We start from the raw sequence: 23,020 nt of genomic DNA, 5'->3' as shown, positions 1-23,020 counted from the left end.
ATGGACACATCAAGTTTCATAAATGCACTCTGATGCTTCATTGCCATCAGAGGCACCGTGAAACACATTCGCTCTGAGAGAGGCACAAATTTTGTAGGAGCAGTGAAAGAACTCCAAATTCCTTCCAACCTAGACATTACCAGTGTGGAAAGATACCTGAGTGAACAGGGATGTACCTGGACCATCAATTTACCACACTCTTCTCACATGGGAGGTGCTTGGGAGAGGATGATAGGAATAGCATGCAGAATCTTAGACTCTATCTTCTTGCAAGAAGGTAGCACAAGACTCACGCACGAAGGTTTGACTACATTCTTGGCAGAAGTTTCCACCATGTTACTCACTCAGAAAACCAACACTCCTAGCGCTCCACTGGGAGAATTCAGCAACAAGGACCTCTACAGACGTCAATGGAGACAAGTTCAAAGTCTCTCCAATACTTTCTGGGACAGATGGAGAAAGCAATACCTGTCCACCTTACAGCCTAGGAAGAAGTGGCAGATCGACAAGACAAGCATCAAACCCGGTGATATTGTGCTCATGAAGGACGGTCAGTCACATCAAAATGAGTGGCCTCTGGGCTTCATCACCAAGGTGTTCCCAAGCAAAGATAAGAAGGTGCGCAAGGTCGAGGTCAAAGTGTGAAAGGCTGGGGAGAGTAAACTATTCCTCAGACCAGTTGCGGATCTAATTCTATTGCTTTCGCCTAAAGAGCCTGTAAGTGGCATTAGTTAATGCCAAGCGGGGAGTGTTCTGCCCTCTTAATACGGCAAAGAATGTTTTATTATGTGGTGGCTGAATTTATAGCAGTGTCTTCAATAGCATTATAAAGCCTGTGACTTTAACAGAAGCAATGCACTATGGGATTAAAGCAGTGCTTTGTGGGAAGGAAGCAATGTATTCTGGGATGAAGAAGGGCCATTTTGTTTCTGTGGATCTCAAAGGATGCACATGTTATTTTGTCCTCCTGTGTAATCTTTGTTTTTCCTGCAACTTCTCTACTTGAGTCACTACCCGGCTAAAGCATATCTGGCGAGAGTCAGTGTTTTCTTGCAATGCAGTGATTCAGAGAGGTGTTATTTACTGTCTAGCAGCCAAGAGATGTCATTAACCCTTTAGTTGCCTGTTCTCAGTAAATGTAATCATAGACTAATGTATTCCTATGTAATGTTTGCATCTCAATGTACACTTCTGTGATTGTGTTAGCTGTGATCATCTGCCCAATACTTGTGCATGTTATTTGTATTCCTTGTAGTTTACGCGCATGTTCTATGTTCTTCACAAATAAACAAGTTAGACTACAGAGAGCAGTCTGCTTATTTTTGAAGACAGAGCTGTGGTTTATACTGTATGCTGGATTGCACATCGTGTCAGCGTGCCTGAAGGCAAAATACTACTTAAATATAGGATAGGACTGAATGTTCCTCCACATTTTCTTCCTGGGACAGTACAACTCCCAACCCGACCTCTAAGGCATCCATCTGGACACCAAATTCCTTACTGAAGTCAGCTCTTGAAATGCCATTGACATCTTCTTGCCCTTAAGTACATTGGTTAGAGGCATGGCTATCATGGTGAAATTGTATCCCAATATTCCCAGAAATGCCTGAACCTGTTTCTTGGAAACTGGTTGTGGCCACATTATTCACTTGCAGCTCTATTTCTCCACTTCAAACGTTACAGCTCAAATAATTCACCTCCTCTTTCCCCATGGCACACTTCTTTTAGTTTATGGTAAAAACCTTCCTCAGCGCATCCAGCATGTCCTGGATCTTCTGCTGATAATTTTCCCAATCTGGGCAGAATATCACAATATTGTTGAGTTTAACTGCAACGTACTTTTTGTGAAGGGCTATTATGCCATCCATGGCCCTCTTGAAGGTAATTGGTGCGCATTGCAGTCCGAACGGCATTCTTGTATTCTGGTAGCAACCATCACGTGTTCAAAAGCCTGTCGTCTTCTTAGCACTTTGAGAGAGATGGATTTGCTAGTAACTAAGGAGAAACGAGGTCAGTGGCCCAGCTGCCTTTAGCAAGACTGCAAGGACCAGGGCTCATACCACTGAATGCCTGCTCTATCTCCCTATGGGCAATACACTACACAGACAACACAGGGTTAGAGTAAAACAGTGTGGCAATACTTTATTGAACCACAACACCCAATAGCAAACAGAACAATCCCAGCAATTACCCCTGCACAATACAGGGTCTCACCCTTCCTTTGTCTCGCCGGGATAATGATAGATGTTACGCAGAGCTCCCATGGTTGCTATTCCACCTGTGATATACAGACAGAGAAGAGGTATTGACAAGCGTAGGGAGATGACCAAGAACAGTCCATAGATTCCGCACAATAGCCAACCATCTCCACGGAACCAGGTGACCGGTGGGTCCCAAAACCTAGCTTTCTCCAAACATATGCATGGTTCAGAGATGTCACTGGATCACATCTGAGTCGACAACCACTAGGTTGATTCCTATAGAATCATTGTTAAGGATATGAAATCAATAGTTATTACGATATCCATATAAATACAGTTGTGGCCAAAAGTTTTGACACCCCTGCAATTCTTTCAGATAATACTCAGTTTCTTCCTGAAAATGATTGCAAACACAAATTCTTTGGTATTATTATCTTCATTTAATTTGTCTTACATGAAAAAACACAAAAGAGAATGAAGCAAAAAGCAAAACATTGATCATTTCACACAAAACTCCAAAAATGGGCCAGACAATAGTATTGGCACCCTCAGCCTAATACTTGGTTGCACAACCTTTAGGCAAAATATTTTCCACAATTGAATGTCCTGAGCCCACAAACTGGTCAGATATATAACTCCTTAATTGTCTGTGTATCTGTGTGTATTGTCCAGTTCAACTAGTTCAGAGGGTGTGTCTAGTGTCTGGTTATACCCCATACTATATATTATACTGCACAAGGGCCATTATAACAGTACAATACAGAAAGGGTGCTATATTTAACATTGAGCAATTGCCCTGGTTCCGATCTTATATGATCGAAGAACTTATATCACATGTGTTCACATCCAACCAGCTATCCTATGGTATGAAAATAATAAATCATATAATATACCCTAAAAATAATACTTTATTAATAAAAAACCACAAGGGTCACACCACAAGTGAACACAAAAAAACTAAACAAAAAAAGTGTCCAAAAATCCAAAACACATAAAATATGGGGAATAACCTAGGAGTCCCTATTGATATCTCCTGTTATCACCTTCCTAGCCGCGGAGGTTGGCACCCTAGGGGGATAACAGGCCTAGGGTGCCAACCTCCGCGGCTAGGAAGGTGATAACAGGAGATATCAATAGGGACTCCTAGGTTATTCCCCACATTTTATGTGTTTTGGATTTTTGGACACTTTTTTGTTTAGTTTTTTTGTGTTCACTTGTGGTGTGACCCTTGTGGTTTTTTATTAATAAAGTATTATTTTTAGGGTATATTATATGATTTATTATTTTGAGACCCTTTAGTATTTAACTGATTTTTTCCTATGGTATGAAACCCAAAGAAGGGAAGTGCTAGACAAGATTTAAAATACAAGTGATTTATTCATTAGTTATTTAAAATTGTAACAAATAAATACAAAATTATGCAGAACAAAGCAGAGTGATTTCCCATCAGCACAAATTAAACCATGTGAGCCAAGTACAAAAAAGGTTTAACCCCTTTACTCCCAAGGGTGGTTTGCATGTTAATGGGCAGCATGGTGGCTCAGTGGATAGCACTGCAGCCTTGCAGCGCTGGAGTCCTGGGTTTGATTCCTACCAACGACAACATCTGCAAGGAGTTTGTATGTCCTCCCCTTGTTTGCTCCCACATTCCAAAGACATACTGATAGGGAATTTAGATTGTGAGCCCCATATACTGGGACAGTGATTATAATGAGTGCGCGCTGCAGAATATGTTAGAGCTATATAAAAACTAGCTGAAGAGCCCGGCACTGCCCGGGCTTAGTAACTAACTGTGGATAGTTATAACAAATAACAAATTATAATTATCCTCCATCCCATAGTCGAGTGCCCGTATACCCATCATACATATCCACCATCCCATGCCCATATTCCCATCATACCTATTCGCCATCCCATAGTCAAGTGCCCATATACCCATCACACATCCTTCATCTCATAGTCCCATGCTCATATACTCATCATACATATCCTCTATCCCATATAGTCAAGTGCCCATATACCCATCACACATCCTTCATCTCATAGTCCCATGCTCATATACTCATCATACATGTCCTGTGCCCATATACCCGTCACACATCCTCCATCCCATAGTCCAGTGCCCATATACCCATCACACATCCTCCATCCCATCCGTGCCCATATACCCGTCATACATATCCTCCATCCCATAGTCCATTGCCCATATACCCATCACACATCCTCCATCCCATAGTCAACCATTATGACATCATAATGAGCGACGGGGCTTGCAACCTATGATGACATCAGCGTCGCCATGGCAACCATCAAGGGGCGGGGCTTGATACACACACACTTTTTTCCCCATTATGTAGATAGGGGCAAAATTGCTTGGTGAATTGGAACGCGTGGGGTTAAAATTTCACCTCACCGCATAGCCTTGGACGCTCTCGGGGTCCAGACGTGTGACTGTGCCAAATTTTGTGGCTGTAGATACATACATACACACACTTGAGCTTTATATAATAGATAAAGATGATGATTAATGCCCGGGCCAATTTTTACAATTCTGACCACTGTCCCTTTATGAGGTAATAACTCTGGAACACTTCCATGGATCCTGGTGATTCTGACATTATTTTCTAGTGACATATTGTACTTCATGTTAGTGGTAAAATTTCATTCATATAACTTGCGTTTGTGAAAAAAATGGAAATTTGGCGAAAATGATGAAAATTTTGCAATTTTCCAACTTTGAATTTTTATGCTCTTAAATCACAGAAATATGGCACTCAAAAAAACTTAATAAGTAACATTTCCCACATGTTTACTTTACATCTGCACAATTTGGGAACCAACATTTATTTTTGTTAGGAAGTTATAAGGGTTAAAAGTTGACCAGCGATATCTCATTTTTACAACACTATTTTAGGGACCACATCACATTTGAAGTCACTTTGAGGGGTCTTTATGATAGAAAATACCCAAAAGTGACACCATTCTAAAAACTGCACCCCTCAAGGTGCTCAAAACCAGATTCAATAAGTTTATTAACCCTTCAGGTGCTTCACAGTAATTTTTTGAATGTTTAAAAAAATGAAAATTTAACTTTTTAAAAAAAAAAAATTACTTCAGGTTTAATTTTTTTTATTTTACCAAGGGTAACAGGAGAAATTGGACTGGAAAAGTTATTGTGCAATTTGTCCTGAGTACGCCCATACCTGATATGTGGGAGGAACCACTGTTTGGGTGCATGGCAGAGCTCGGAAGGGAAGGAGCGCCGTTTGACTTTTTCACTGCAAAATTGGCTGGAATTCAGCATTGCGCTGCTGTGGGGGTCTCAGGGAAGCACGGAGGGAGCCCCCTTCCCTGCGCGCTTCTCCTATGCCGCCGGTACACTGCGATCATGTTTGATCGCAGTGTGCGGGGGGTTAATGTGCCGGGGGTTAATGTGTCAGGGGCGGTCCGTGACTGCCCCTGACACATAGTGCCGGGTATTAGCTGTGATAATCAGCTGACACCCGGCCGCGATCAGCGGCGCTCCCCCATGAGCGTCGCTGATCGCGCTATACATACTATTCCGTCCTTGGGACTTAGGTCCCAGGTCACATGGACGGAATAGTACGTCTAATGTAGGAAAGGGGTTAAAGCCCAGAAACAAATACCAAATTAATAATATTATAATAACCATGTGGTTTATAAAATTAATGAAGGTGCAAGGCTGGACTGAATAATATAGTAGCAGCAATATGACCAAGTGGGTATAAGGTGCAAAAAAGTGCAAAGTGCGCCAATGCTAGAAAATATATACACATAAGTGTGCAATGCATATATCTGAATCCAAAAGGACAGGGCACATACAATAGAGTATCAAATGTTGTAATAAGTGTACAAAATAGCTGCTATCAGTTGTTACCTGGTGGTGCTGATGGGAGAAGGTCCTTTTAGGAAGGCACTACTGCAAAATATGCCCACCACAAGAATTTTTTTGTTTTTTTGTGTGTGAATATAATACTAGAAACGTTTTTTATTGACACAACACAAAATATATTAAAACATAATTAAAACCAAAAAACAAAACCATATCCACATATTTATGCATAAATCACAAAGATTTTGCAGCACAACACTGAATCTAGGCCATCACCACCAATACCATCACCAACCCCCTCTCACTCCATCCGGTCCACCGCTACTTACCTCATATGCAGCTCTCCAGTCCAGCTCACCCTACCAGACACTCTGAGTAGGACAAGAAAGTACTCATCCTCTCATCCGCATACACTGTGTTTGAACGCCTACATTGCCAAACTACTCTCATAAGAGATGATGCCCTACTGTTTGGTTGAAAGCGAAGCTTTCCGCGAGCTCATGGCCTACGCAGTCCCATGCTATGACCTACCCAGTCGGCATGTCTTTTCTCAAAAAGCCATCCCAGCTCTCCACCTGCATGTGAAAGACCGCATTGTCCATGCACTTAAGCAGTGAGTGGAAAGGTGCACCTCACAACAGATGCATGGTCCAGTAGGCATGGCCAGGGCCATTACATGTCCATCACTGTGCACAGGGTTAATGTGGTGGATGCAGGGTCCACAGGGGACAGCGGCGGTGGAACAGTGCTGCCTAGCCCACAGTATAGGAAACAGTTGGCTTTAGGCTTTCGACCCTCCTCCTCCTCCTCCATAAGCTCGTCCACAGAGCGCAGTCGCACGAGCACTCCATCCGCAGCTGGCAGTGTTGCACACGAGGTGTCCCACTATCAAACAGCTAGTGGTAAGCGTCAGCAGGCTGTGTTAAAGATGATGTCTTTGGGCAACAACAGACACACCGCGGAGGTACTGGCCGACTACTTGCATCGACAAACTGAGTCATGGCTGGGCACTCTACATCTTGAGCCAGGCAAGGTAGTCAGTGATAACGGACGTAATTTTGTGGCAGCCATAGCCCGTGTAAAACTCACACTTTGAACCTGGTGGTGCAGTGCTTCCTTAATAATTATCCAGAGTTAACATCCCTGCTGCATAAGGTGTGAAGACTGTGCTCGCACATCCGTCGCTCAAACGCCCACTCCAGTCGTATGCAGAAGCTGCAGTGATTGCTCCACCTCCCCAAGCACCACCTAATCATAGATGTTGCAACAAGGTGGAACTCCACCCAGCACATGGTTGAGAGGCTGTGCGAACAGAGGCAGACTGTAATGCATTTGTGGGAGGATATATGGGCAGGCAGTTTGAGGGAAGACTGTTGTGTGTGCAGTGGTCAAAGCTGAAAAACCTCTTTAAAGTCATTCAGTGTTTTGAGAAATGCACACAGCTGGTAAGTGCAGACGACGCCATCATAAGCATGAGCATCCCACTTATGTGTCTGCTCATGCAAAGTTTGACGCACATTAAGGATCTGGCGCAGGGCCGGACTGGGACTAAAATTCAGCCCTGGCATTTGAAGTTACACAGGCCCACTAGTCACATGGTGACTATATAATATCTTTGTACACTTGTAGTTTACAAGAAGTGAGAGGAGATTAACACGACTATATAACATGTAGTCACAGCTGTGCCCAGTATTTCAGCTCAGTCCTATTTATTGCTTTTAGGTACAGTACTCCTCCCAAATCTCTGTCCCCTTTTGTATGCATGATTACAGAATTACTGGCAGAACTGCTCTCTATTGGGCAACCAGAACCCCTGGTCATAGCCGCCCCTATTATACCTTCCATCTTTTGAAGAAGAGAAAGCCGGACAAAGACGCGCCGCTGCAAATTTTGGCCACGCCCAGCCACACCCATTTCACAACTAGTCACACCCATGTCCACACCTAATCGCACCCATTTAGCACTGCTGATCACACTGACTGGTACTGAGGGCACAGTGGCTGGCATTATGGGCACACTGACTGGCACTAAGAGAGAAAACAGAGAGAGAGAAAAAAGAAAACAGAGAGAGCGAGAAAGAAAGAACACGGAGAGAAAGAAGAAAGAACAGAGAGAAAGGGGAAAGAAAGAAAGAACAGTGAGAGACAAAGAAAGAACAGTGAGAGACCAGAGAAAGAACAGAGAGAGAAAGAAAGAAGTAAAGAAAAGAAAGAAAGAACAGAGAGAAAGAGAGGAAAGAAAAAGAAAGAAAGAACAGAGAGAGAAAAAAGAAAGATTAGAGCGAGAAAGAAAGAACAGAAAGAGAAAGAAAATGAGGGAAAGACAGAACAGAGAATGAAAGAACAGAGAAAGAAAGAAAAAGAGAGAAAGAAATAAAGAAAGATTCTACAAAGATACTATAGCAGCCCGGCTCCCATTGTAGTGCCCACCTGAGCCTCTCGGTGCAGGACCTATCATGATCCGCTCACATGGCCGGCATCCCCGATTCCAAGGCGATCCTGCTGTCTGCGCTGTCGGAGGAGGACACGGTGATGGATCTGAAGCATTCCTGGTTCCGTCACAATCGCCTCAAGAAATTATCTCATTTCCGGTCAGCTTCCAGCACATCACTTCAGGTGGAACATCATGTGTGTGTTTTAAAATGCTCCTCGGGGCTCCGCCGTGTACTCCTGTGTCCGTGGGAAAAGCCCGCTTTGTATGCTTTATACACATTTGGCTCCGCTCCGTACATCCCGTACACATATGGCTCCACTCCATACACACACGGCTCCTCTCCGTACACCTCGTACACACGCGGCTCCGCTCCGTACACCTCGTACACACACTGCTCCGCTCCGTACACCTCGTACACACGCGGCTCCTCTCCGTACACCTCGGACACACGCGGCTCCGCTCCGTACACCTCGTACACACGTGGCTCCTCTCCGTACACCTCGTACACACGCGGCTCCGCTCCGTACACCTCGTACACACGCTGCTCCGCTCCGTACACCTCGTACACACACGGCTCCTCTCCGTACACCTCGTACACACGCGGCTCCTCTCCGTACACCTCGTACACACGCGGCTCCTCTCCGTACACCTCGTACACACGCGGCTCCTCTCTGTACACCTCGTACACACGCGGCTCCACTCCGTACACCTCGTACACACGCGGCTCCGCTCCGTACACCTCGTACACACGCGGCTCCGCTCCGTACACCTCGTACACACTTGGCTCCGCTCCGTACACCTCGTACACACGCGGCTCCGCTCCGTACACCTCATACACACACTGCTCCGCTCCGTACACCTCGTACACACGCGAGTCCTCTCCGTACACCTCGTACACACGCGGCTCCGCTCCGTACACCTCGTACACACGTGGCTCCTCTCCGTACACCTCGTACACACGCGGCTCCTCTCCGTACACCTCGTACACACGCGGCTCCTCTCCGTACACCTCGTACACACGCGGCTCCTCTCCGTACACCTCGTACACACGCGGCTCCACTCCGTACACCTCGTACACACGCGGCTCCGCTCCGTACACCTCGTACACACGCGGCTCCGCTCCGTACACCTCGTACACACTTGGCTCCGCTCCGTACACCTCGTACACACTTGGCTCCGCTCCGTACACCTCGTACACACGCGGCTCCGCTCCGTACACCTCGTACACACATGGCTCCGCTCCGTACACCTCGTACACACACGGCTCCGCTCCGTACACCTCGTACACACGGCTCCGCTTCGTACACCTCGTACACCCACGGCTCCGCTCCGTACACCTCGTACACACGCGGCTCCGCTCCGTACACCTCGTACACACACGGATCCGCTCCGTACACCTCGTACACACGCGGCTCCTCTCCGTACACCTCGTACACACGCGGCTCCTCTCCGTACACCTCGTACACACGCGGATCCGCTCCGTACACCTCGTACACACGGCTCCGCTCCGTACACCTCGTACACACGCGGCTCCTCTCCGTACACCTCGTACACACGCGGCTCCGCTCTGTACACCTCGTACACACACGGCTCCGCTCCGTACACCTCGTACACATGCGGCTCCGCTCCGTACACCTCGTACACACGCGGCTCCTCTCCGTACACCTCGTACACACGCGGCTCCGCTCTGTACACCTCGTACACACACGGCTCCGCTCCATACACCTTGTACACACACGGCTCCTCTCCGTACACCTCGTACACACGCGGCTCCGCTCCATACACCTTGTACACACACGGCTCCTCTCCGTACACCTTGTACACACGGCTCCATTCCGTACACCTCGTACACACGACTCTGCTCCGTACACCTCATACACACACAGCTCTGCTACATCCACACTGTAAATCCTGACCCCACACATACTTACCTCAACCAGCACCATGACAACAGCAAAGCAGAGTCTTACAGACGGTAGAGGCAAGGCTGAGCGCACAGGACCTGTGATGAGGTCACAGGAGGGGCGGAGTCAGGGGTGACATGATCGGGGGTCTGGACAAAGGCTCCTGATCATGTGACCCCCTGACTCCTCCCCTCCTGTGACCTCATCACAGGTCCTGCGAACAGAGCGAGCAGGCAAGCGAGTGCGACACTGTGAGTGGCTGCGGGGGGAGGAGGTCTCATGCTAAGGCGAGGATGGGGTGCGTGGGAGGGGCGTGGCGGCTTATCTCCCTGCAGTGCGGGAGGAACTTGGAAACTATCACCGCCATGCTGCAGAGGGCCGGCGGCAGGAGCAACAGTGGCCGCAGCAGCTGGCAAGCGGCCAGATGATCGGTCGCTGCCGCCCGCTGCCCACGTGACAGCGGCCCAGCGGGAAAATGCCCGGTTGGTTATATTGCCAATCCGGGCCTGATCTGGCGTCTGCAGCGGAGGAGGAAGAGGAGGAGGGAAGCCTTGCTGACAGTCAGCCATTGTATGGTCAGGGAACTGTCCTGGATGAGGATGAGGGGGATGATTATTTTGGGCAGGAGGATGCTTCTCAGGGGGCAAGAGAAAATGTTGGCATTCCAAGGTCATGTTAGGAGTCCTATTTCTGCCTCTCCTTTGCTGAAATCTAGATCCTAACAGTCTGCAGTCTCCTGCGCTTTTCCTGCTGCAGAGGAGATTGCAGAGGAGATTGCCCTGCGGCAACTCTCTCCAGAGGCTAAGTCCTTTGTTCCCTCATCTGAGCATGCTCATGGGATGAACTCCCATTGGAGTTCGGGAGTCAGGTGCTCAGGTCCTGTGTCGAACCCCATTGGCTGTTCCTGGAGCCTTGGAGATTTCCGGAAGGTCCCGTTTGGTATAAAAAGCGCGCATGGCTGTTCCGCCATGCGCTAGTATATTCATACTTGCTGCTGTATGTTTGTTGATGGATGCGTGGACTGGTGAATGACTCATTTGAAACCCCATTCCTCTGATACTACGTCTGTGTGAGTGTTTGAGTTCTGCCAGTAGCAGCGCTAGCGCCAGCGCGCATTAGCTCCATCTACCTCAGCAGGTTAGCGTCTGACATCGCGACTGCATTACCAGCGGTATCACTAGGCAGCACTATCCACGCCACGCTGCAGTAGCAGCTTATTAGCGCGTTTGCGGTTGCAACGCTGTGCACACTTGTCTCCACGGTAGGTCTCTGCGGGTGTAGTGAAGTCATATTTTAACTACTCCGGTGACCATTTACCATCTGTGTGCTGCTGAATTCCTGTGCCCCTAACAGGTTCAGCATACTTATATTTATTATTTGTCTATACGACTCTGTGAGTTCAACAGAGTCTGTGCTGTGCACTTTGGGTGTAGTTTAACCCTGTGCACACTACCGCCAGATTGCTCTGTCGTCACTTAGCTGCGGTTTTCCATCCTCTGCACAGTGGACCCCAAGTGGCGAAGGCACTTTATTTATATTTTTATTTAGTGCCTTCCGCCACTCCTAACAGGTCAGGTACAGTGTTTGTGCGTGACTGTAGGGATGTGGATTTGCCAGAAAGTGCTCCTCCACCCAGCAGTTGCAGTGCATTATTGACACCTGGAATATTGGCCCACATGTGCGATTATGCCTTGCGGATCCTAAAAAGGGACCCCCACATTGCCAAAATGATGCCAGCATCCTCGATCCACGCTACAAAGGCAAATTACACAACATCATGCCACAGGAGAACCTAGAGATAATATTGGCTAACAAACAAGCAACTCTGGTAAACCATTTATTTGAGGCTTTCCCAGCACACAGCAGCGGTGCTGGTTCTCCCACGAGCCGTAGTGGGCACAATGGAAGATTTGTTCGAGGTGCACACAGCAGAAGTGGCATTGGAGACAGGGGTTTAATGACCATGTTGTGGAATGATTTCTCAAGTACCGCTCACACGACTGCTAATATTGCATCGATTACAAGTGACAGGAGACAGCAGTTGTCAACTATGGTTACAAACTACTTCTCATCCCATATTGATGTTCTCCCTCCCAGGTCATTCTCCTTTGACTATTGGGCCTCTAAACTGGACACTTGGCCAGAATTGGCACAATATGCCTTACAGGAGCTCGCTTGCCCTGCTGCTAGTGTGTTATCTGAAAGAGTCTTCAGTGCTGCCGGATCAATCCTGACAGAAAAAAGGACCCGTCTGTCAACCCAAAATGTTGATGACATAACCTTCATTAAAATGAACCATGCAAGAGTTTCAAAGGATTTTGTCCCACCTTCCCCTGATGACACATAGGTTGCCAGAAAACTGCCTCGCTTTTGTCCTCCTCTTCCTTTGCAGCAGCTGAATGTCCAGCCTACACATTAACATATGCCATTTTTTAAACCTCCCTAACTGGGCTGCCCACCCCCCCAAGGGCTGGGGTCAACACCTGGCGCACCCGGGCAAGTGCCGTTGCTCTGAACAGGTGGATGGACCCATTGATGGCCGACGTCACTGGCACAGGGCCCCTCATAGTACAATACAGTGTCTCTGACGGTGGTGGGGCCCACTCGCCGTCAGACACACCAGCGTACTAAGAGGGGCCCTCGAGTGTGCCCCCTGCTTGGTCATGGCCACAGCACTTGCAAGTTGCAATACTTACCTCTCCTTGCTCCACCGCTGTGTAGTCTGGCCAGTTAAATCCATCACAGGGACGGCCACTAGAAATTTGGTGTATTGATCGATGATGGTTAAGATGTAGCTATGGCCTGTCCTGCTGGCCTCTACCTTCAGATGATCAATGGCTACCATTTGTAATGGACGTCAACTTACAAGCAGATGCAGTGGTGCTCTATGATCACCTTTCACAGTTGTGATAGTCACAGACGTGTGACATTCCTGCCACCATTTTTCAATGTCTCCTCTCATGCCAATCCAATAGAATCACGTACGGCCTGTGGCTTCTGTCTTTTGCACTCCAAAATGACCAGACACAACATGATAGGCAGTGAGGACCATGTCTACATCTCTCCCTGTGAACACAATTCGATGGAGATGAGTAACGGTGATGTGATCCACGCTACTGCGATAAAGCAACCCTTTCTTCACAAAGAACCGTTTTTGCTGTCTCCACAGACACAGTAATTGAGGGTCTGCATCGCCTCTGCAACATCTACCGGGAGGTTTTCCCGCTATGAGTAATTCCCAAATTTTTGCTAACACTCGACTTTCCGTCTGCACTTGTATTCATGTAGTTTCCAGTAGCGGAGAGTCAGGACTGGCTTACTGAGATTGAAATATTTACGAAGATTTAAAAGTACTGTATACTGTTGTACGCTTCGAATACCTTTACCTTTTTCTACTTTTTAAATTCTGGTGTAATACATAGTCAGCCTGTGAGTGTCTGTGTCTGACTCCGGAAGTATAGATGGAAATTTACAATTACCCCAAGACTGAATACACCTGGTATGTGCTGATACAGTACCTTTGCTCAAAATTTTTTATTACGGTATCGTCCATAGTGAGTGAGCATGTGTGGTTTACGCCTTCTATATATACGGTGAATTAGAGATACCAATTCTTACCCTATACTCGATACAGTTTGTATTTTGTTATACAGTACCTTTGTTCGACATTTACTATTACGGTCAAATCCATACTGAGTAAGCGTCTGAGAGTGACTACGGGACTATGTATACAGAGATTTCAATTGTAGCCTATAATATATATACTTGCTTGTTGTGAGTTCATTCTCACCAGTTGTGAGTTCCCCTTTTGGACTCCCTCTGGTGGTGACGGGAGGTGGTGCGGCTGGTTTGATCGGTGGAGATCTGCCACCTGAGAATGAGGATGATGATTGGATCGCAGGATTCTCAGATTGTATTTAAGACAGCCGACGCCCTATTCAGTTGCTGGTGATTCCTTCTGGCTTGTCAGCTCTTGGTTTTCAGCTCTGTTCCAGTCATCTAAAGCCAGGTTTTTCTGCTAATGTTCACACTTGATTTTGTTGGTCTATTCAGTTTTTTGCGTGGTTTGCCAGCCCCGGCTGGGGGCTGAGCTGAATTTCCACTCTTATTTATCAGTATTTTGCCAATTGGCTTTTTGTCCCTTACTAGTTCGGTCTCTTTTTGCTCTGTCTCAGAATATTCCAGAGTGCTGAAATAGTGGGAGAAGTCTAGTGACTTCAGGGTTAATTTTGCTATCAGAAGTGTTGGACATTATTTTTGTAGGGTTTTTTGCAGGTTGCAGACAGTGTCTTCCCTTTCCTTTCCTGTCTAGTTTGGGCCCCATCATTTGCTCAGCCTATTTTCCTGCCTGTGTTTGTGCCTTATCTTGTTTCACCATCAATACATGTGTGGGGGCTATCTATTCCTTTGGGGTCTGCTCTGGGGCAGTTAGTTTTCCCTTTTCTTGCTTTAGGCTTATGTAGTCCTCCGGCCGTGACGAGGCGTCTAGAAACATCATAGGCACGCTCCACGGCTACTGCTAGTTGTGTGGTAAGATCAGGGATCTGCAATCTGCATAGTTACCAACTTCTCTGGTTTTCTGTAGCTTAGCTTGTTTTGTTTTTTTTACTCCTCGGTGACCCATTCATAACAGAATCACCAGCCTTACCGCAGATTCTAGGGTACTCAAAAACAGGAAAGAATTGTAAAAAAAAAAGTGTCAATTTTTTTTTTATATGTATATTTTTTCCTCTTTTTTTTTTCTGGGGCCGTAGGAGGATTTTTATTTTTTTTTTAAATGGAGATTAAGCAATTGTCTGATTGTGTGGAGCAGCTTACTGCTGAAGTGCGGGGAATTTCCGCCTACCTCGCTCATTCTCATGCTGCTGAACCAAGGATCCCTACTCCTGATGTGTTTTTTGGGGATCGGTTTAAATTTTAGAATTTTAATAATAATTGTAAATTATTTCTTGCCTTGAAGCCTAATTCATCGGGGAGCTGTGTGCAGCAGGTTAAAATTGTCATCTTTTTGCTGCGCGGCGATCCCCAGGATTGGGCGTTTTCTTTGACACCTGAAGATCCTATTCTGACTAATGTGGATGCATTTTTTCAAGCCTTGGGGTTGTTGTATGATGAACCTAATGCTATTGATCAAGCTGAGAAAGCCCTATTGGCATTGAACCAGGGTCAGGATTCTGCAGAGTTAGGCTAGTTTCACATTAGCATTTACGGCTGCAGCGTTGGGCTGCGCACGGCTGCCGCTAAGCCCCGCCCCCTGCCGCGCCTCTGCCGGTAGCTCCGCCTACGGACGTATGACGCTGCATGCGTCCTGTATCCCCTATCTTTAGCACTGGGAACGCAGGCCGTGCGCAGGTACGTGTTTGGCGGCGCATGCGTCCTTTTGACTCTGCGCTGAGCGCACCAAATTGCAACCTGTTGCGTTTGGTGCACTTGGCACAGCGTCAAAAGGACGCATGCGCCGCCAAACGCATACCTGCACACAGCCTGCGTCCCCAATGCTAAAGATAGGGGACGCAGGCAGCGTCTTGCGTCCGTAGGTGGAGGAACCGGCGGAGGTGCGGCAGGGGGTGGGGCTTAGCGGCGGCCATACGCAGCCCGACACTGTGGTTGTAAACGCTAATGTGAAACTAGCCTTATACTGTCAAAAACTCTGAAAGTGGGCGGTCCTTACTACATGGAATGATAGTGCTTTGGCAGCTCTCTTTCGGAAGGGTCTGTCAGAAACCATAAAAGATACTATGGTGGGATTTCCTGTTCCCTCTGGTCTTGATGATTCTATGTCATTAGCCATTCAAATTGATCGGCATTTACGTGAACGCAAAACTTCACGAGAGGAGTTGCCACCTTTTGGACAAATGTCTGAACCTATGCAATGTGATAGAGTTTTGTCTAGGGCGCAACGTCAGGAGTTTAGAAGGCGTAATAAGCTGAGTTTTTTCTGTGGCGACGTCTCTCATATTATTTCTGTCTGCTCAAAACGAGAGAAACGTTTTGCACACACATTTGCTGTGGGCAGTATACAACCTAAGTTTCTTTTGGCAATTACACTGATCTGCTCCTTATCCACATTTTCCACAAAGGCTTTTGTGGATTCAGGAGCAACGTTGAATCTGATGGATTTGGACTTTGCTAAACGTTGTGGTTTTTCCATGACGCCTCTGCGGACGCCTATTCCTTTGAGGGGTATTGATGCTACTCCTTTGGTGGAGAATAAACCAAAGTTTTGGACCCAGGTGATAATGCGGGTTGCCCCAGACCACCAAGAAAATTGTAAATTTTTGGTGCTGCATAATTTGCATGATACTATTGTTCTGGGTTTTCCTTAGTTGCAAACTCATAATCCAGTTTTGGATTGGAAATCTGGGTCTGTGGTGAGTTGGGGTTGTCAGTGTGTTCTTAGGGACGCTCCTGTTTTCTCCGCATCTCCTCAGTCTCATGATATTACTGATTATCTAGCTGATTTTTCTGATGTATTTAGTGAGAGCAAGTCTGCGTCTTTGCCTCCTCAAAGGAGTTATGACTGTGCAATTGAGTTGATGCCTGGTTGTAAATTTCCCAAGGGTCGGCTTTTCAACTTATCAGTACCCGAACGTGATGCTATGCGATCCTATGTTAAGGAGTCATTGGAGAAGGGTCATATTAGACCATCCTAGTCACCTTTAGGTGCTGGGTTTTTCTTTTGTGGCCAAGAAAGATGGTTCATTAAGACCGTGTATTGATTATCGTTCCCTTAACAAGATGACGGTTAAATATCAGTACCCGTTACCTCTGATGTCTGATTTATTCTCCAGAGTTGAGTGCCTGCTGGTTTACTAAGCTTGACCTCAGGGGGGCGTAGAATCTTAGCAAGCACGGGGATGAATGGAAGACGGCGTTTAATACTCTAGAGGGACATTTTGAGCACCTGGTGATGCCTTTTGGGCTCACTGATGCCCCTTCTGTCTTCCAGTTCTTTATGAATGATATTTTCCGTGACTTTGTGGATAAGTTTTTGATCATCTATTTGGGTGATATTTTGATCTTTTCTAGTGATTGAGATTCTCATGTGGAACACGTCTGGTCAGTGTTCTGGATTTTGAGAGAGAATTCCCTGTTTGTTAAGGCCTCTTTGGTGTACAGAGGATTTAATTTTTGGGACTTATCTCCATCGACTATTGAAATGGACCCGGCCAAGGTACAGGCCATTTATGATTGGGTTCAGCCTACTTCTTTGAAGGCCCTCCAGAAGTTTTTGGGTTTTGCTAATTTCTATCATAAATTTATAAGTAGTTTTTCTGTTATTGTCAAACCACTGACTGATTTGACCAAGAAGGGCTTTGATGTGCTGAATTGGTCTCCTGAGGCTATCTCAGCATTTTCGGAGCTTAAGCAGAGATTTACTTCAGCTCGACTTTTGCGGCAACCTGATGTCTCACTTCCATTTCAGGTGGAGGTAGATGCTTCTGAGATTGGTGCAGGAGCTGTTTTGTCCCAAAAAGACCCTGTGACTTCTAAGATGAATCCCTGTGCCTTCTTTTCTCGAAAGTTCTCCCCATCTGAATGCAACTATGACATGGGGAATTGGGAATTGTTGGCCGTGAAGTGGGCATTTGTGGAGTGGCGACATTGGTTGGAGGGAGCTAGACATTAAGTTGTGGTCCTCACCGATCACAAGAATTTGATTTTTCTGGAGTCGGCCAAACGCTTGAATCCTAGACAGGCTAGATGGGCCTTGTTTTTCACGCGGTTTAATTTTTTGGTCTCTTTTCTTCCGGGCACTAAGTATGTTAATGCAGACGCCCTTTCTGGGAGTTTCTTTGCTGATTCTCTTAGTGTGACCGAGCCTACTACCATCCTAGGTGAGGGGGTAGTTCTTTCTGCCATTCTGCCCGATTTGAGACGCGCCCTGGAGGAATTTCAGGAGGATAAACCTGAGCGTTGACCTATGGGAAAATTGTATGATCCTTACCAGTGGAGAAAGAGAGTGATGTCTGAAATTCATTGCTCCGCATTGGCTGGTCATCCAGGTATTTTTGGTACCTGAGATTTGGTGAGTCGGTCCTTTTGGTGGCCTGCCTTATCTCGTGACGAAAAAAGAGGGTAGTAAAACCTGGTGTTTGTGACATGTGGAAAAGGTCAATTAGTGTAATATATAGTAAGAAATTAACAACACAAACACCCAAGGACTATCAACAACCCATTGTACCAACTACAAAACGATCAAAGGAGGGGGGAAAAAAATCCAAAGTACAACAAAGGGTATAATAAAATTGCTTTATTCACAAATGAGGCAAGGTGAAAAAAGGCACAAGTACAAATACTGTAAAACCATAAAAACATCACCCACAATAAGGGACACAGAGGCCCATGTTGCCAGTACTGCACTATAATGTAGTCACAATAATAAGAAATCGATTATATAATATAGCAAATGCACCTAGTAATTCATAATGATAGGTGCAATGCACATGACATATGGCCAGGCTATAACTAAATGAGTTAAACCTCAAAACCATGTACACATATTATGTTCAAAATAAGGTATTACCTGGACACTTGTGGCAGGTGGCAAACAGGGGGTCCCTGGATCCGCCCCAACGCGCGTTTCGGAACACCTTCGTCAGGGGGCGCAAGGAATAGTGAGAGAGACACTGTTTAAATAACGGGCATAAACCAGAAATTGAGCAGGCGGCGTAACCGGAAGTAGTAATGCGTTGTCATGGTAACGCGCACGCTAATCGCGTGCATATCTAATGAAACAGAGCGGTGATGGAAGCCGGCGCCTGGGTGATACCCACGCCCCTCTAGGTATGACAGTGAGGGAGTGTGACTCTCAGAAAACGCGGGGCCCCACGAGACTTGACGCCCATAATACTTGACGTCAACATAGGAGGTGCTGAGGGAGCCGCACAGGCGCAGTAAAAAAGATGAGGGAAGCGCCACCATATTGGAAGCTGGCATAAATACATAGGTCTCCATAGGGCCATAAGGGCAAAGAATGGCACACGGAAAAAGAACATTAACCATCTATCATACAGATAATCATATAAATATGGAATAGATAGTCTAGGACACTAAATGTGAAAAAATAGTAATTAGAGACGGTATAATCTGTAGAGGACAAACACAATGAAATAATTCACATATAATTAGCGAGAATATACATATATATATATATATATATATATATATATATATATATATATATGAAAAAATATATATAGGGGATATACAAACTTACAATTTAACAATAAAATATGTGCAATAATGATCAAAATATCACAATATAGTTACAAGAGTATGGATATCCCCATATAGTAAAATATCATTGTATAAGCCCCAATCATGATGGATAATAATAACCCTCTAACTATTCCATCGACAGAGCAGCAGGAAAAGCCACTCTACGATGTCTGTTATAGACCATATAAATATTCCCATAACATCATAGCTTGGTGGATAATTTGCCACCCCTGATGGAGATATCGAGGGCATCTATACCCTTAAACCTGATGAGACTACCATTACTCCCATGAAAGAGTTTAAAGTGCCAAGGGATCGTCTTTAACGAGGACACGTCCGTCTGGCCAGCGGACACCTCAATGCCCAGAACATGTTCCCGCACACGCACCTTCAACTGACGTGAAGTAAGGCCTATATATATATAAGACCACAAGGGCATGTAGCATGGTAAATGACATACCATGTATCACATGAAATCAATTTTTTGATATTGTAAATCTTTCCACTAGAGTCAGTGAAGGTGGTGGCACGATCCATGTTTGGGCAAGCGACGCAATGGCCACACGGGCGTGTCCCATGTCGGGCAGTCATCTTGTCCAAAAAAGTAATCTTAGGCTCACTTACATAAAGGCTACGAGTAAGGTGATCCCTGAGATTTCTTGCTCTTCTAAATGATAATGCCGGCTTTTTGGGCAAAATTTTTGACAAAATCGGGTCTACCTGTAAGATAGACCAGGATTTCTGAAGGGCTTTCCGTACCTTTGATGCCTGAGAATTATAACCGGTAACAAATCTAACATAGGATTCTTTAGGCTTATTTACCTTATTATAAAGCAAGACTGAGCGTAAACTATATTTCGCTCTATTATAAGCCTTTTTTATAGAACGCCGACTGTAGCCCCTATCTAGGAAGCGATTCATCAATTCCTCCGCCCACTTCTCAAAATCTAGATCTGAGGAACAGATCCGCCGCAAACGGAGAAACTGTCCCACAGGAACAGCCCTGATGACATGTCCAGGATGGCTTGACGTAGCATGAAGGAGAGAATTTGTAGCCGTAGGTTTGCGATAAATGTCTGTTTGTAACATACCGGTGTTATCCTTCTTGACTACAGTGTCAAGAAATTCAACTTTCTCCCCATCATGTACATATGTCAACCGGATATTAAGATCATTGTTGTTCAAGTCGGAAAAGAATTTATCAAGATCAAAAGGGGGGCCCTGCCAGATCAGTAGAATGTCACCAATGTACCGGGTTCAGAGGAGGACCCGGTCATTGATGACTGACGATCAGACAGGAAGAGGTCCCTCTCCCACAGCCCCAGGAACAGATTAGCATAGGAGGGCACGAAGGCCGCTCCCAAGGCTGTTCCTTGGAGCTGTAGATAGAAGGACCCCTTAAAAACCAAAAAGTTGTGAGTTAACGAAAATTCCAATAAATCAAGAATAAGTTCCCTAAAATGCGAGGAGGATCCAGAGTGTTCCAAAAAGAAGCGCACTGCCCTCAAACCATCCTGATGTTTGATACTTGTGTATAAAGACTCAACGTCTGCTGTGGCTAGGGCAGTGTCACTGACTAAATGGAGACAATCTAGCTTCTTTAAGAGCTCCCCGGTATCCTTAAGGAAGGAAGGCAAGTTCTCCACAAGAGGTTGGAGATGGTAGTCAATCCATCGATTGACATTTTCCAGGACGTTCCCATTCCCTGAGATGATTGGTCTGCCTGGCGGTACCTTATTATCCTTATGAATCTTCGGGAGGAGATAAAAGATCGAGACCGCTAGCTCATGCACCCTAAGTGCATCCGCCAGATTTTTAGCAATAATTTTTGCCTCCACAGATGAATCAAGGATGCTGTCTAATTGGGAGCTGAAAGCGGACAAGGGGTTAAAGGTCAGCTTTTTGTAGCATACCGTATTATTAAGTTGCCGAAAGGCCTCTTTTTCATACATCGTCTTGGGCCATATAACTACATTACCCCCCTTGTCCGCCGGTTTCAGCACAACGTCCTGCAAATTTTTAAGATATTGTAGTCTCGACCTTTCATCTCCCCTTTCATCTTACAGGTAGACCTGATTTTGTCAAAAATTTTGTCCGAAAAGCCAGAATTATCATTTAGAAGAGCAAGAAGTCTCAGGGATCACATTACTCGTAGCCTTTATGTAAGTGAGCCTAAGATTACTTTTTTGGACAATATGACTGCCCGACATGGGACGCGCCCATGTGGCCATTGCGTCACTTGCCCGAACATGGATCGTGCCACCACCTTCACTGACTCTAGTGGAAAGATTTACAATATCAAAAAATTGATTTCATGTGATACACAGTATGTCATTTACCATGCTACATGCCCTTGTGGTCTTAAATATATAGGCCTTACGTCACGTCAGCTGAAGGTGCCTGTGCGGGAACATGTTCTGGGCATTGAGGCGTCCGCTGGCCAGACGGACTTGTCCTCATTAAAGACTATCCCTCGGCACTTTAAGCTCTTTCATGGGAGTAATGGTAGTCTCATCAGGTTTAAGGGTATAGATGCCCTCGATATCTCCATCAGGGGTGGCAAATTATCCACCAAGCTAGCGCGCCTGGAATCCTGTTGGATTTGGTCTCTTAGAACTGTGCATCCTCATGGGTTGAATGAAAACCTCAGTTTTGCCCCCTTTTTGGATTAGGTTACTGCGGAGTTCCCCCCTCTTTTTGCTGTTTTACTTATATTTTCATTCCTTTTTTGATTTTATCTCTTTTTATCATTTTTTAGTTGATCATATACTCTTCGGGCTTCCGGATGGATGGGCTGGTGTATATGTATACTGAAATGAAGCTTCTCTCCTCTATTGCTGACGTGCCAAAAGCGCATATTGTGACATGATTGTTATGAAGTCTCCTTTCCTCACATTGGATGCGCCAGGAGTTCATATTACTTTATGATTAATGGACTTTGTTGCGGCATTATGGAGTTCTATTTTTTCTATTGACCTTATCTGTTATATGATGTTATGGGAATATTTATGTGGTCTATAACAGACATCGTAGAGTGGCTTTTCCTGCTGCTCTGTCGATGGAATAGTTAGAGGGTTATTATTATCCATCATGATTGAGGCTTATACAATGATATTTTACTATATGGGGATATCCATACTCTTGTAACTATATTGTGATATTTTGATCATTATTGCACATATTTTATTGTTAAATTGTAAGTTTGTATATCCCCTATATATATTTTTTCATATATATATATATATATATATATATATACAGTATGTATTTTCTCGCTAATTATATGTGAATTATTTCATTGTATTTGTCCTCTACAAATTATACTGTCTCTAATTACTATTTTTTCACATTTAGGCTGAGTTCACACGTGGCGTTTTTTTTCGCGTTTCCGCGGCGGTTTTAACCGC

General features: G+C 45.6%; 1 protein-coding gene across 5 annotated transcripts in view; it reads left to right on the top strand.

Annotated features, from left to right (window-relative positions):
• The window catches only part of LOC141052626 (uncharacterized), a 57,757-nt gene that overhangs the window by 29,360 nt on the left and 5,377 nt on the right, over positions 1–23,020 (top strand). For 3 of the 5 annotated variants that reach the window (XR_012220870.1, XR_012220867.1, XM_073549838.1), the window contains exon 1: positions 10,571–10,642. The exons of the other annotated variants lie outside the window; for them this stretch is intronic. The gene's annotated coding sequence lies outside the window, so the exon portion shown is untranslated. Of the gene's footprint in view, positions 1–10,570; positions 10,643–23,020 lie in introns of those variants that run through there. 5 annotated transcript variants of the gene reach the window in all.

This window comes from Dendrobates tinctorius, unplaced genomic scaffold (genome assembly GCF_039654945.1).
Source record: "Dendrobates tinctorius isolate UK_male_01 unplaced genomic scaffold, ASM3965494v1 ptg000162l, whole genome shotgun sequence".
Taxonomy (NCBI): domain Eukaryota; kingdom Metazoa; phylum Chordata; class Amphibia; order Anura; family Dendrobatidae; genus Dendrobates; species Dendrobates tinctorius.
The sequence above is the reverse complement of the archived record's forward strand: the minus strand, read 5'-3'. Positions and strand labels throughout refer to the sequence as shown.